The sequence below is a fragment of the Schistocerca americana genome, chromosome 10 (genome assembly GCF_021461395.2).
Source record: "Schistocerca americana isolate TAMUIC-IGC-003095 chromosome 10, iqSchAmer2.1, whole genome shotgun sequence".
Classification (NCBI taxonomy): Eukaryota; Metazoa; Arthropoda; class Insecta; order Orthoptera; family Acrididae; genus Schistocerca; species Schistocerca americana.
The window spans coordinates 143,106,964-143,122,841 of record NC_060128.1 but is presented as its reverse complement, the minus strand read 5'-3'; the positions used below and the strand labels follow the sequence as shown (position 1 = coordinate 143,122,841).

Genomic DNA, 15,878 nt, shown 5'->3' with positions numbered 1-15,878 from the left:
ATACGGAAACGCCCAAAACAAATAGTTCAAATGGCTCCTAGCACTATGGGACTTAACATCTGAGGTCATCAGTCCCTTAGGACTTAGAACTACTTAAACCTAACTAACCTAAGGACATCACACACGTCCATGCCCGAGGCAGGATTCGAACCTGCGACCGTAGCGGTCGCGCGGTTTCCTTACTGTAGCGCCTAGAACCGCTCGTCCACAGCAGCCGGCGCCACAGGTGGACCAGTGCGTTATTCACTTGCTCAATTCCCTTGAATAAATGATCTGATTTTTTCTGAAGTCGTAATTGTTTGTTTGTCGGTACATGTACATCTTATATACCGATTTCTGTCCCATTCGGTCATTTCCTTCGTGGTGCGTCTTTTTTTGGTCTTTGTGTGTACTTGCCTTACTGTGCTAGCCTATCACGTAAAATTATATCTCTTAATGGGTGTATTATGACCGCACTTTCAAGTTTTAAATAAAGTCAGTAATTGTATTAAATACTCAAAATGAAGATTTAGTCCAGAACCGCGCTGCTGCTATGGTCGTAGGTTCAAATCCTGTCTAGGGCATTGATGTGTGTGATGTATATATGAAGGTAGTATCTGTTCCCGAAAGAACAGATACTGCTGATGACCGTGCAGCTTCTCTAGAATAAAATGGTAATTAAATCGACACTTTAGCCGCAAACATCATTGGGGACACGTTGAAAATGTGTGCCCCGACCGCGACTCGAACCCGGGATCTCCTGCTTCCATGGCAGACGCTCTGTCCAGCTGAGCCACCGAGGGCACAGAGGATATTGCGCCGGCAGGGACAGGGAGGTGTGGAACACGAACGGCGTCAGCTGTTTAGTGATACAGCTACTGTATTAATTTCCCCATATTTGTAAATAAACTCATGGCCGTTTAATTCGCTTAGGAGATGAATCAGGCGTTACTAATTCGCTGCTAATCGTATTTGTACAATAAACAACTGATGTTGAATGTCAACTGCTGACAGCTGGGGCCTATTTTGTACGCGTAATTTCTGTTGGTTCGGGGACTGCTGACCTCGGAAGTTAAGTCCCGTAGTGCTCAGAGCCATTTTTTGGGTGAAATCTTACGGGACTTAACTGCTAAGGTCATCAGTCCCTAAGCTTACACACTACCTAACCTAAATTATCCTAAGGACAAACACACACGCCCATGCCCGAGGGAGGACTCCCACCTCCACCCGAATCAGCCGCACAGTTCATGATTGCAGCTCCCCAGACCACTCGGCTAATCCCGCGCGGCCTTGCAGAACTAGCACCCCTGGAAGAAAGGATACTGCGGAGACATGGCTTAGCCACAGCCTGGGGGATGTTTCCAGAACGAGATTTCCACTCTGCAGCGGAGTGTGCGCTGATATGAAACTTAACTGGCAGATTAAAACCGTGTGTCGGACAGACACTCGAGGTACTGGCGGAAGTAAAGCTGCGAGGACGGAGCGTGAGTCGCGCTTGGCTAGCTCAGATGGTAGAGCACTTGCCCACGAAAGGCAAAGGTCCCAGGTTCGAGTCTCGGTCCGGCACACACTTTTAATCTGCCAGGAAAGTTTCATAACCGCGCACACTCCGCTGCAGAGTGAAAATCTCATTCTGGATTATTCGTAATACCGGTTTGCTGCAGAATTATAGAATATACCCTCATTTCGAATATACTAAATTTGCTTGTGACGGGAAGGCTTCTGTCCACAAACATACGTTTTTCGTGTTAGGTGCATTGTGCTGCCACCCACTGCCAGGTGCTCTATGTCAGCGACCTCAGTAGTCATTAAACATCGTGAGAGAGCAGAATGGGCGCTCCGTGGAACTCACAGACTTCGAACGTGGTCAGGTGATTGTCAGTTGCGCCATACGTCTGTACGCGAGATTTCCACACTCCTAAGCATCCCTAGGTCCACTGTTTCCGATGTGATAGTGAAGTAGAAACGTGAAGGGACACGCACAGCACAAAGGCGTACAAATCTACCTCGTCTGTTGACTGACAGTTGAAGAGGGTCGTAATGTGTAATAGGCAGATATCTTTCCAGACCATCAGACAGGAATTCCAAACTTGCGTCAGGATTCACTGCAAGTATTGCGACAGGCAGGAGGTGAAAAAACTTCATAGTCGAGCGGTAGATGCCCAACGACGCCTCGCTTGGTGTAGGAGTGTAAACATTGGACGACTGAATAATGGAAAAACGTCACGTGGAGTGACGAATGACGGTACACAATGTGGCGATTCGATGGCAGGGTGTGGGTATGGCGAATGCCCGGTGAACGTCATCTGCCAGCGTGTGTAGTGCCGACACTAAAATTCTGGTGTTATGGTGTGATCGTGTTTTTCATGGAGGGGGCTTGCGCCCCTTGTTGTTTTGCGTGGCACCATCACACTACAGGCCTACATTGATGTTTTAAGCACCTTTTTGCTTCCCCTGTTGAAGAGGAACTCGGGAATGGCGACTGCATCTTTCAACATCTTCGAGCACCTGTTCATAAAGCACGGGCTGTGGCGGAGTGGTTGCACAACAATACCATCCCTGTAATCGACTGGCGAGAGAGATTTGACTATTAATCACACCTTCCAACGTTCTGTTTAAAAAAATAAGGGCGAATGAAACCTATTTCCGTTGTCGTAAAATTACCAGATACACTGAAACGAATATTGAATGTAAAAATGTCCACGGACAAATTTGGTAGTCTAATGCGTTGACCACCCTAGCACCGACCTCGCTCTGCTAGACAATGAATGGCGTGTACTAAAGCTAGAGGATGAAAACACAAAAACGTAAATAACTAGAACATTATTAACATTGGACCCCATATTATATTTAACAAAAATAGACGCTATTTCGATGTACCGCTTTGATCATACGATTTTCCACCATCAACCTTGACATCGATTTTATTTCATAGACTGTCTACGAAAAATCTGAAACACATGTCTTTTTAGTTTCACTGTAGAACATCCTTGTAGAACTTTATCAAAATCGGTGACCCGCATGTCAGACTCTCCTTTTGTGAGTTCAGTCAGAGAAAAATGAACCCGACAGACAATCCTGGAAATCCCTTCGGGACGGAGCGACCGTCCTCCATAAAGTTGAGTGAGTGCTCTCTCCACCTGGAGACGGCTGGATCTAGTAAAAGGGCGGAGGCAGCGGCTGGTAACTCTTTTGTGCTGGAACGGCCATTTAGCGGGGGTGTTCAGCGGCCCAGGACGCTGTTGACTTAGTAGCGCGCTGCGTAAAATTGTCCAGCCGGCCCATTGTCGGAGCTGGATACTCCCTCTCCATTTAGCGCATAATTAAAGAGGCAGTTAACCAAAAATTCCGCGGCGATTACTCGACCGCTACGACTCCACCGCCGACTTTCGAATTAAATACGGCCATGCTCGCTCGTAATTTTTGTTCTCCCGCTGGAGTTTCCACAAAAAAGGTCCTGGAAGGCGGTCCAGAATGCAGTGCCGTCGAGGCGACATTTACGGGCAGCTGGAGCACTGGATTTCACACTCTCTCCTCTTCAGCGATGGATATGGGAATTATAAAATTACAGGTGTGGTCTTTGCCGACTTACTCACTGAGGTGACGCCAGTTATGGGATCTACATCTACACCCATACTCTGCAAGCCACCTGACGGTGTGTGGCGGAGGGTACCTTGAGTACCTCTACCGGTTCTCCCTTCTATTCCAGCCTCGTATTGTTCGTGGAAAGAAAGATTGTCGGCATGCCTCTGTGTGGGCTCTAATCTCTCTGATTTTATCCTCGTGGTCTCTTCGCGAGATATACGTAGGAGGGAGCAATATACTGCTTGACTCCTCGGTGAAGGTATGTTCTCGAAACTTCAACAAAAGCCCGTACCGAGCTACTGAGCGACTCTCTTGCAGAGTCTTCCACTGGAATTTATCTGTCATCTCCGTAACGCTTTTGCGATTACTAAATGATCCTGTAACGAAGCGCGCTGCTCTCCGTTGGATCTTCTCTATCTCTTCTATCAACCCTATCTGGTACGGATCCCACATTGCTGAGCAGTATTCAAGCAGTGGGCGAACAAGCGTACTGTAACCTACCTCCTTCGTTTTCGGATTGGATTTCTTTAGGATTCTTCCAATGATTCTCAGTCTGGCGTCTGCTTCACCGACGATCAACTTTATATGATCATTCCATTTTAAATCACTCCTAATGCGTACTCCCAGATAATTTATGGAATTAACTGCTTCCAATTGCTGACCTGCTATATCGTAGCTAAATGATAAGGGATCTTTCTTTCTATGTATTCGCAGCACATTACACTTGTCTTCATTGAGATTCAATTGCCATTCCCTGCACCATGCGTCAATTCGTTGCAGATCCTCCTGCATTTCAGTACAATTTTCCATTGTTACAACCTCTCGATATACTACAGCATCATCCGCAACGGTCCTACGACACTCCCCTGCGGCACACCTGAATTCACTCTCACTTCGGAAGACTTCTCACCATTGTGAATTACATGCTGCGTTCTGTTATCTAGGAACTCTCCAATGCAATAACTCAATTGGTCTGATAATCCATATGCTCTTACTTTCTTCATTAAACGACTGTGGGAAACTGTATCGAGCGCCATGCGGAAGTCAAGAAACACGGCGTCTACCTGTGAACCCGTGTCTAAGGCCCTCTGAGTCTCGTGGACGAATAGCGCGAGCTGGGATTCACACGACCGTCTTTTTCGAAACCCATCCTGATTCTTACAGAGTAGATTTCTAGTCTCCAGAAAAGTCATTATACTCGAACATAATATGTGTTCCAAAATTCTACAGCTGATTGACGTTAGAGATATAGGTCTGTAGTTCTGCACATCTGATCGACGTCCCTTCTTGAAAACGGGGATGACCTGTGCCCTTTTCCAATCCTTTAGAACGCTACGCTCTTCTAGAGACCTACGGTACATGACGGTGATATCGCGTATACAATGTATAAAAGGAAAGTGCATTGGCGGAGCCGTCATTTTTGCTCAGGTGATACATGTGTGAGCCGTGTGTGGCTCATGTTCCCGCTATCATGTACTTTACACCCTGTTTTTAACGTACTTCCCCCTCCCTACGTTAATTTAAATGACTACTGTCACTGAGTTATCGCTTTGCCTGTCCGTGAGCAGCGCTAGCAGCGCGTGTCGATATATCCCCTCTCGTAGTATCTTTGCTCGACTGCTATTACTTCCTGGTCGTTGTCTGTCGTAAGGGAGTTCGGGTCGCGAGTTCGGGTCTGCTAGTCAGTTGGAAAGCGTCTGGAGCGCAGTCTGGACCTGCCAGTCGGGGAGTTGCAATGCGGCACTGGTTCAGTCGGGTTGGAGCAGCAGTGAGGTCTTCGTCGACGTGGCTCGCCCGACCATTGCCGCCACGCATCACTTGAGCCGGCCCACGGTCTTGGTGGATTGTCGGTCGGTCGTTCTACCGGACGACGCGTTTTGGCTCGCCGATCGTTCATGAGTCGGCTGTGTGTGTGTGTGTGTGTGTGTGTGTGTGTGTGTGTGTGTGTGTGTGTGCGCGCGCGCATCGACCCCCGATTTGTCGTCATGCCTGCTTAGTTACTGTTGGCTATCGTACAGGTCTTCGCGCAAGTGTTTGTCAGGTTGTGTGTGTAGTTGGCGTTATTTTCACTGACGGCTATTTTAGAAGTTGTTGGCATTCTGAGGGCAGTCGGTCGGTTGTTGCGGACCAGGGAAGTTATCTCTGCGCGGTGCAGTCGACTGGGTCCGCTGACGGTCCCTGCGCAGAGTCGGAGCGTGTGTGGAGCTGTCCGATCGCTATGAGCTTCATGGTTCACCGACCCAGCAGGTCAAAGTGGAGTAGTGGTTTCAACAACCACGTCCATCCATGTTGTGCGGTTCGTTTCGGTGGTTTGCTGTTGGGGAGCTTTTCCTGTGAGCATCACCGAGTGTTGCTATTGCTGAAATTCAGCGCAATTAATAATACTGGTAGACTACAATTAAAGTGCACCAGCGGAATTTTCTGCCTTGTGGCCGTTAGTGTTCCGGTTACCTGCCCTGGCCACTAACGTAATTTCAGGCAGTGTCCTTTCCTCACCTGTTGTCGCTGTCCAACACGGTGTGTAGTTTTGACAGCTTAATACATATTTCATTGTGGATAATCACGCCGGTAACATTTTGTGTTTGAATTGTCATGTACCGACTGGTGGCAAGGAAGTAGTTTGTCGGGCGGTCCGTGGCTGTCCCCTGGTTGGGTTCCGACGGATCAAGTGTAGTTGGGCTCGCCACCTGTCTCACCTAAGTGAACGAGGGCAGGCCGACCCCCTGGAGGCTTCTGAGTGCCGTTTCCTTTATTGTCCTTCTCACCGGTGTTTAATTGCCTGTTTATAATCTATCATAGTCAATGATTTAAAAAATTCTTGTCTTTACTGGAGTTTATGTATTTCTGATTTTGGAAAATCAATTGTGGGCCTTAAGCCGCTTAAAACCTTATTCTTTGAATTACACTTTAAGCAAAAACATTGCGGCCTTCTGCCTTAAAAGATTATGGTAATATATTTTAAAATTTTCAAATGTAATTGTGGCCCTCAGCCGCTTGTATTGTACCTTGCATATGTTTGTTCTATCCACTTTTGCCTTGAGACTTTCCAGCCTAGCTGCGATACCATGCATATTTTAATTATTTTATTTGCTATTTTAAGTGCATTTTTTATTTTGTTGACTTTTAAGATTACTTATTTGGAGGCCTTCAGCCGTGAAATAATTGCCTTTTGGAAACTCGTAGTTCTAAAGGTTCGGCTATGTGCCGTTTTCGTTTAAAGGTGTTATTAGATTACAATAAATCACAATTTTGAGAGAACCTGACTGACACCTTATTTGGTCCTTTGCACAACCCTAATCACCTGTACTGCCCAGTGGCCTTTGCGGGCGTTTCAATGTGAAAAGGTTTACGATGCGATTATGGCCGCACGAGAGGAATTAACAGACACTGAACGCGGAATGGTAGTTGGAGGTAGATGCATCGAACATTTCATTTCGGAAATCGTTAGGGAATCCAATATTCCGAGATCCATACTGCCAAAAGTGTGCCGGGAATACCAGATTCATGGTATTACCTCTTAACACGGACAACACAGTGGCCGGCGACCTTCAGTTAATGACCGAGAGCAGCAGTGTTTGCGTCGTGTTGTCGGTGCTAACAGACAAGCAACACTGCGTGAAACAGCCGCAGAAATCAATGTGGGACGTACGACGAACGTATACGTTAGCATAGTGAGGCGAAAATTGGTGTTAATGGGCTATGACAGCAGACGACCGACGCGAGTGCCTTTGCTAATACCACGGCATTGCCTGAGGCACCTCTCCTGGACTCTTGGCTGTATTTCTTGGACACTAGACTACTGGGCCGGCCGCTGTGGCCGAGCGGTTCTAGGCGCTTCAGTCCGGAACCGCGCTGTTGCTACGGTCGCAGGTTCGAATCCTGCCTCGGGCAGGTTAGTTAGGTTTAAGTAGTTCTAGGGGACTCATGACCTCAGATGTTAAGTCCCAAAGTGCTCAGACCCATTTGAACCATTTTAGACAACTGGGAAACCTTGGTCTGGTCAGATGCGTCCCATTTTCAGTTGGTAAGAGCTGATGGTTGGGTTCGAATGTGGGGCAGACCCAACGAAGCCGTGGACACAAGTTGTCAACAGAGGACTGTGAAAGCTGGTGGTAGCTCCATAAAGGTGTGGGCTGAGTTAACGTGGAATGGACTAGGTCCTCTGGTCCAACTGAACCAATAATTGACTGAAAATTGTTATGTTCGGCTACTTGGAGACCGTTTGCAACCAATCATGGTCTTGAAATTTTCCAAACAATAATGGAATTTTTATGGATGACGAAGCGTCGTGTCAACGGGCCACACTTGTTCGTCATTGGTTTGGAGAACATTCTGGACAATTAGAGCGAATGAATTGACCACCCAGGGAGCCCAACATGAATCCCATAGAAATGTTATGGGATATAATCAAGATGTTAGTCCGTGCACAGAATCCTTCACCGGCAACATCTCCACAATTATGGACGGCTGTGGAGGCAGCATGGCACAGTATTTCTGCAGGGGTCTTCCAACGAGTTGTTGAGTCCATGCCACGTTGGCATGCTGCACTACGCTGGGGAATGGAGGTCCGGCACGATATTAGGAAGTATCCCATGTCTTTTGTGGCAATGGCCTTGCCGCAGTGGATACACCGGTTCCCATCACATCATCAAAGTTAAGCGCTGTCTGATGTGGCCGGCACTTGGATGGGTGACCATCCAGGCCGCCATGCACTGTTTTTCGGGGTGCACTCAGCCTCGTGATGCGAACTGAGGAGCTACTCGACCGAATAGCAGCGGCTCCTGTCAAAGAAAACCATCGTAACGACCGGGAGAGCAGTGTGCTGACCAGACGCCCCTCCTATCCGCATACTCAGCTGAGGATGACACGGCGATCGGATGGTCCCGATGACCCATTTGTGGCCTGGGGAGTGTCATGACTTTTGTCAGCTCAGTGTATGCTGCATAGACGACAGTTATAATCATCGTGTTCATCAGAGAGAAGCGTATCGTCAGGAGTGCCCCAGGGAAGTGTGACAGGACTGCTGTTGTTGTCTATATACAGAAATAATCTGGCGAACAGTGTGGGCAGCAATCTGCGGTTGTTTGCTGATGATGGTGTGGTGTACGGTAAGATGTCGAAGTTGAGTGACTGTAGGTTGATATAAGATGACCTAGACAAAATTTCTAGCTGGTGTGATGAATTGCAGCTACCTCTAAAAGTGAAAAAATGTAAATAACTGCGGATGACTACGAAAGTCAAACCTGTAAAGTCCGGAGCCAACATTAACAGTGTCCTGCTTGACCCAGTCAAGTCGTTTAAATATCTGGGCATAACGTCTCAAACCTATATGAAATGGAGTGAGCTTGTGAGGATTGTGGTAGGAAAGGTGAATGGAAGACTTCGGTATATTGGGAGAATCTCAGGATAGTATGGTTCATCTGTAAAGGAGACCATGAATAGCACGTCAGTGCGGTCTATTATTGAGTACTGCTCAAGCACTACCGGACCCGATTAAAGCAAGACATCAAAGCAATTCAGAAGCGGGCTATATTTGTTACCGGTAAGTTCGACCAGCACAGGAATACGTGACGAAACAAGAGCTGTATCCAATATTATTTTCATAATGGGGGCCACGGTCATAATATATTTCTTTAAAGTCAATACCGTCATTAGAATGGTTCAAATGGCTCTGAGCACTATGGGAGTACCGTCATTAGACTGATGTTTGTTTACAGTGTTACATTTACACTTACGCAATCATGATTTCGGCTTCAAAGTGCCGTTATCAAGTGTTTTAAGTGTTGCAAATTGCCTAAGATGGCATACTGTGGTGTTAAAATACACTATTAGGCTCTCCCATAAATATCGACTCTTAGACAGCGTGTGTAATAGTGTATTTTAATACGACTGTATGTCATCTTAGGCAATTTATAACACTTAAAACACTAGATGATGACACTTTGAAGGCGAAATCATGATTGCGTAAGTGTAAATGTAACACTGTAAATAAACAACAGCCTAATGGCGGTACTGTCTTTAAAGAAACGCTGTATCATTTGAGAGTTAGAGTGGCGAACGGGTGTGCCGGGATGTAGCCCAGTTCACTGCTGCTAGCGCCACGTCACCATAACGTGCCTGTGCGAAGCATACGAGTATTGCGCCATAATCTAAGGACGAAATTAAAAATTAAAGCTGCTTTTCCAAATGGTTCAAATGGCTTTAAGCACTATGGGAATTAACATCTGAGGTCATCAGTCCCCTAGACTTAGAACTACTTAAATCTAACCAACCTAAGGACATCACACACATCCATGCCCGAGCCAGGATTCGAACCTGCGACCGTAGCAACAGCGCGGTTCCGGACTGAAGCGCCTACAACCGCTCGGCAACCGCGGCCGGCAGTTGCTTTTCCAAACTTTGTCAACATATGCTCCAGTATATTAATGTTCAAACTGTTAAATCTCGGAGTGATCACATGAATATCTTTCCCTAAATGCCGCGCGGGGTAGCCGCGTGGTCTTAGACGCCTTGTCACGGATTGAGTGGCTGCCCCCGTCGGAGATTCGAGCCCTCCCTCGGGCATGGTTGTGTGTGTTGCCCTTAGTGTAAGTTAGATGACGTAGTGTGTAAGCTTAGGGCCTGATGACCTCAGTAGTTTGGTCCCATAGGACTTACCACAATATTTTTTCCCTAAATACATCATTTTAAGAAAAAAATAAGAGGCACCAATAGTGAAGCTAGAAAGCCAGAAATCGGTCAGAATATGCAAATGTATGTCGAAATTAACTGTAACGAGTTTCAACTTGATCGGAACAAAATTTTGGTCAGAATGCACGTTTTTAAGAAAAATGAAAGGCGCTAAATCTTAGAAAGATGAAAACTGGTATGAAGCGTCAGTCTGATATAAGAGCCTTAACTATGTTACCCCATTAAGCTACCACTAATAGTTTTCAAGTGATTTACTGAAAACTAAATTTGGAACAAAAACGTCCATATTTGTAGTACATTTAGTACCATTTATATTAATGATAGAAAGTTTTGATTACAGTGCCTGATGAAACCCATTAAATAATAGCGTTATAACAAGTTTCAAGACTCTTAAAGTTGTAGTTCAGAGGTTATGTTCTACTGTCAGTTCTGTTCAAAAAATTGTAGACGGCAAAGTTTAACTGCAGGCAAGATAAAACTTTTTCTGTGATTATAGTCAACGTAATTCCATTCATACACAAATTACGAAGATTGTAAATTGGAACACAACAGTGTTATAAAGTATTATGTGTCTGAAAAAGCGGCCACAGAGACTACTACTTGGGGATAGACCGGATGATGGCAGGTCTTGCCTTCGGCTGTCCGTTGCGCGCATATATATGTTGTATGTTAACCGGGGACCTAGAAACGACGGAGAGGCTCCGTCCCCGCCGCAGCCGCAGTGGTCCACAACCCCACGACGACTACCGCAGTCCACTTCACCCCTCCGCCGCCCCACACCGAACCCAGGGTTATTGTGCGGTTCGACCCCCGGTGGACCCCCCAAGGGAACGTCTCACACCAGACGAGTGTAACCCCTATGTTTGCGTGGTGTACGCGTACGTGGAGAACTGGTTTGCGCAGCAATCGCCGACATAGTGTAGCTGAGGCGGAATAAGGGGAACCAGCCCGCATTCGCCGAGGCAGATGGAAAACCACCTAAAAACCACCCACAGACTCGCCGGTTCACCGGACCTCGACACAAGTCCGCCGGGCGGATTCGTGCAGGGGACCAGGCGTTCCTTCCCGCCCGGAAAGCCGTGCCTTAGACCGCAAGGCCAACCGGGCGGGCTGCCCATATATAAAAACGGGCTGAGAGGAAGTGACCTAAAGTAGAAACTGCTACCTCCACCAAGAGGCGTATTCGTGCTGGGGTGCCACAGGGATCGGTCCTGGGGCCCGTATTGTACAGTTTGTACACTGTGGACACTCCAACGGCCCCCCTGGTGCACACCGCACAGTACGCTGACGATACAGCCTTCTACACGAGAAACGCGAACAAGGACCTGGTCATCCGTAGGCTACAAAAGGTTTTAGATGACACAGAAACCTGGGCCCGTCGCTGGCGTATCACCATCAACTCCGAAACGACGCAGGCTGTGCTGATTACCCGCAGGCTGGGAAGGCGCGAACCTCCTCAACGTCCCCCCCTCCACCTTCACCTAAATGGAACCCAACTCCTCTGGCGCAGAACCGCCAAGTACCTTGGCGTAACCTTGGACTCTCGTCTTACGTGGAAATCCCACATAGACGAGGTCCACAGGAAGGCCTGCGCCAGAATGTCCATCCTATATCCCATCCTGAAGACACCCAGCTCCCTACCCTGCCCAGTAGCAGTAAATGTGTACCAGGCCCTGATCCGGCCAGTAATGGAGTATGCGTGCCCTGTCTGGGGATACGCGGCAAAGCAGCACCTGGACAAACTCCAGAGGCTGCAGAACCGCGCCCTCAGAAGGGCACTGCACCTACCTCTCGGATTCCCCACAGACGACCTGCACGCCGCAGCCGAAATCCCACTCCTGAGAGAGCGTTTCCAGGATCTGGCAAGGGCCTTCTATGAGGGTTCTTCCAGATCCGGAAACGCGCTCGTCCACTCCCTAGGTCGGTATGACATGTCGCGCGATAAGCACAAGCGCCCTATGACGATCTTCGACGACTAAGTCGAAGAGAAAATCCCAACACCCAATCCATCATCCCGTTCCTTCCCATATAACACCAAATTTCTCGCCTACCTCAGGCAAGTACCAGACACACTCACAACAATCATCACAAATCACAGACACCAAAAACTATAGAAAGATCACACACACACGTTCACAGGGGAGTAAAAGCCGAAAGGCTACAGACTCCCCCTCACACTTCCCCAAAGAGGGGAAAGCAACAGATGAGAGCAGCAGGAAGTGACCTCACTTCGCACCCAGCTGCCAATCGGTCCACGTCAGTCAAAGCCGTCACAGCTAGGCTGCAACTAAACTCGTGGTCGTGTTCGGTAAGAGTAGAAAGGGAACTCGCGAGGACTGTACACCGTCCTGGATTGTTTAGATTTTTGAAAAGACGACTTCACCTCGCACCCAGCTATCATACGGTCCGCGTCTGTCAAACGCCGGCTTACGCGCTGCCTCGGATGACGTCACAACCAGGCCGTTACTAAACGCATGTTTTCAGTAATAATAGAAACTGAACTCGCGAGGACTGTACACCGCCCTGCATCGCTTAGATTTCGCGGAAGTAACTGTCTGTGTGCCGCCCCTGATGACAACAAAACCGCCTGGCAAGTAATAAGATTATTTTCCAGTTCTGTGGAGAGCAGTTAACTTACATGGGGACCTCCCCATCGCACCCCCCTCAGATTTAGTTATAAGTTGGCACAGTGGATAGGCCTTGAAAAACCGAACACAGATCAATCGAGAAAACAGGAAGAAGTTGTGTGGAGCTATGAAAAAAAATAAGCAAAATATACAAACTGAGTAGTCCATGCGCTAGATAGGCAACATCAAGGATAGTGGAACTTCAGGAGCTCCGTGGTCCCGTCGTAAACGTGAGCAGCTGCGAAACGAAAGGTCCTTGGTTCAAGTCTTCCCTCGAGTGAAAAGTTTAATTTTTTATTTTCAGACAATTATTATCTGTCCGTCCGATGCGATCACTTTTTTGGAAGTGATTATCACATCCACAAGAAAACCTAAATCGGACAAGGTAGAAGAATCTTTTTACCCATTCGCCAAGTGTACAAGTTAGGTGGGTCGACAACATATTCCTGTCATGTGACGCACATGCCGTCACCAGTGTCGTATAGAATATATCAGACGTGTTTTCCTGTGGAGGCATCGGTTGACCTATGACCTTGCGACCAAATGTTTTCGGTTCCCATTGGAGAGGCACGTCCTTTCGTCTACTAATGGCATGGATTTGCGGTGCGGTCGCAAAACACAGACACTAAACTTATTACAGTGAACAGAGACGTCAATGAACGAACGGACAGATCATAACTTTGCGAAAATAAAGAAAGTAAACTTTTCACTCGAGGGAAGACTTAAACCAAGGACCTGTCGTTCCGCAACTGCTCACGCTAACCACGGGACCACGGCGCTCCTGCGCTTACACAATCCTTGATGTTGCATATCTCGCTCATGGACTACTCAGTTTGTATATTTTGCTTACTTTTTTTCATAGTTCTACACAACTTCTTCCTGTTTTCTCGATTGATCTGTGTTCTGTTTTTCAAGGCCTATATCCACTGTGCCAACTTATAACAAAATCTGAGGGGGTGCGATGGGGAGGTTCCCGTGTTAGATTATTAGAAATGGGGACGGAAGAACATTTATTGGGAACTTACCTTAGAGGTGGCCCCTGAACTGCTCATAATGCTGTTTATGACAGAGACATTACTATTATTATCAGGAATATTACTGTGTTGCGCGTATTAAATTTTCTTAAATATAATCGAATCAGTTAGAACTCAAAACTTTTATTTATAATTATAGCTCCTGATACCGCTGAGTGAACAGAGTAGAAATATTTCTTTCAGTAAACAAAAGAAAAATGTGGTTCAAATGGCTCTGAGCACTATGGGACTTAACTTCTGAGGTCATCAGTCCCCTAGAACTTAGAACTACTTAAACCTAACGAACCTAAGGACATCGCACACATCCATGCCCAGGGCAGGATTCGAACCTGCGACCGTAGCGGTCGCGCGGTTCCAGTCTATAGCGCCTAGAACCGCTCGGCCACTCCGTCCGCCGAAAAATGTGGACTTGCAGGCTGGAAACTATGGCCAGTATGTTCCCCATCGCTTTTTGGCTGACACAAAAATACACTCATGCTCATAAATTAAGGATAATGCTGCTATATGGTGAAATAAAGCTCTGGTGGGCGGTTTGCGGGTTTAAATCACCTCGGGATATGACCATGCGGTGCATTTGACCTGCGGTCGTCGCACGGTGATGCTGGCAGCAGTCCACATACGCAGAGGTGTGTTGGTGCAAGTCAGAGAACGGTGCAGCGAGTAAGTGTGCAGACGTTTTCAGACGTGCTAATGGTGACTGTGTGTTGAAAATGGCTCAGAGAACACATATTGATGACGTTATGAGGGGTAGAATACTAGGGCGACTGGAGGCTGGTCAAACACAGCAGGTCGTAGCACAGGCCCTCCGTGTGCCACAAAGTGTGATCTCAAGATTATGGCGACGATTCCAGCAGACAGGAAACGCGTCCAGGCGCTACAGTACGGGACGTCCACAGTGTACAACACCACAAGAAGACCGATATCTCACCATCAGTGGCCACAGACGGCCAGATAGTCTTCCTAGGGACCTTACCGCAGCCACTAGAACCGTTGGCTTCAGACACACAGTCTACCAACGACTGAACAGACATGCTTTATTCGCCCAGAGACCTTCAAGGTGCATTCCACTGACCCCTGGTCACAGGAGAGCCCGTAAAGCCTGGTGTCAAGAACACAGTACATGGTCATTAGAACAGTGGTCCCAGATTATGTTCACGGACGAGTCCAGGTATAATTTGAACGGTGATCTTCGCCGGGTTTTGATCTGGCGTGAACCAGGAACCGGATACCAACCCGTTAATGTCCTTGAAAGGGACCTGTATGGAGGTCGTGGTTTGATGGTGTGGGGTGGGATTGTGATTGGTGAACTTACACCCCTGCATGTCTTTGACAGAGGAACAGTAAAAGGTCAGGTGTATCAGGATGTCATTTTGCACCAGTATGTCCACCTTTTCAGGGGTGCAGTGGGTCCCACCTTCCCCCTGATGGATGATAACGCACGGCCCCACCGAGCTGCCATCGTGGAGGAGTACCTTGAACCAGAAGATATCAGGCGAATGGAGTGGCCTGCCTGTTCTCCAGACTTAAACCCCATAGAGCATGTCTGGGATGCTCTCGATCGACGTATCGCTGCACGTCTTCAAACCCCTAGGACACTTCAGGAGCTCCGACAGGCACTGATGCAAGAATGGTAGACTATACCCCAGCAGCTGCTCGACCACCTGATCCAGAGTATGCCAACCCGTTGTGCGGCCTGTGTACGTGTGCATGGTGATCATATCCCATATTGATGTCAGGGTACATGCACAGGAAACAGTGGCGTTTTGTAGCACGTGTTTCCGGACGGTTTTCTCAACTTATCACCAAAACTGTGCACTTAGAAATTTATGTCGTGTGTGTTCCCTACATGTCTATGCTATTAGCGACAGTTTTGTGTAGTGCCACGTTGTGTGGCACCACATTCTGCAATTATCCTTAATTTATGAGCATGAGTGTAGTTTTCAGGAAATCGTAGAAGGCGGCG

General features: G+C 47.6%; 1 protein-coding gene and 1 non-coding gene across 2 annotated transcripts in view; both read right to left on the bottom strand.

The window, feature by feature from the left end:
* The window catches only part of LOC124552612 (unconventional myosin-Ia), a 730,641-nt gene that overhangs the window by 515,091 nt on the left and 199,672 nt on the right, over positions 1-15,878 (bottom strand). The gene's annotated exons all lie outside the window — the stretch shown is intronic.
* On the bottom strand, positions 709-783 carry Trnap-ugg. Its single transcript has one exon. It is a non-coding gene; the product is annotated as a tRNA-Pro (tRNA).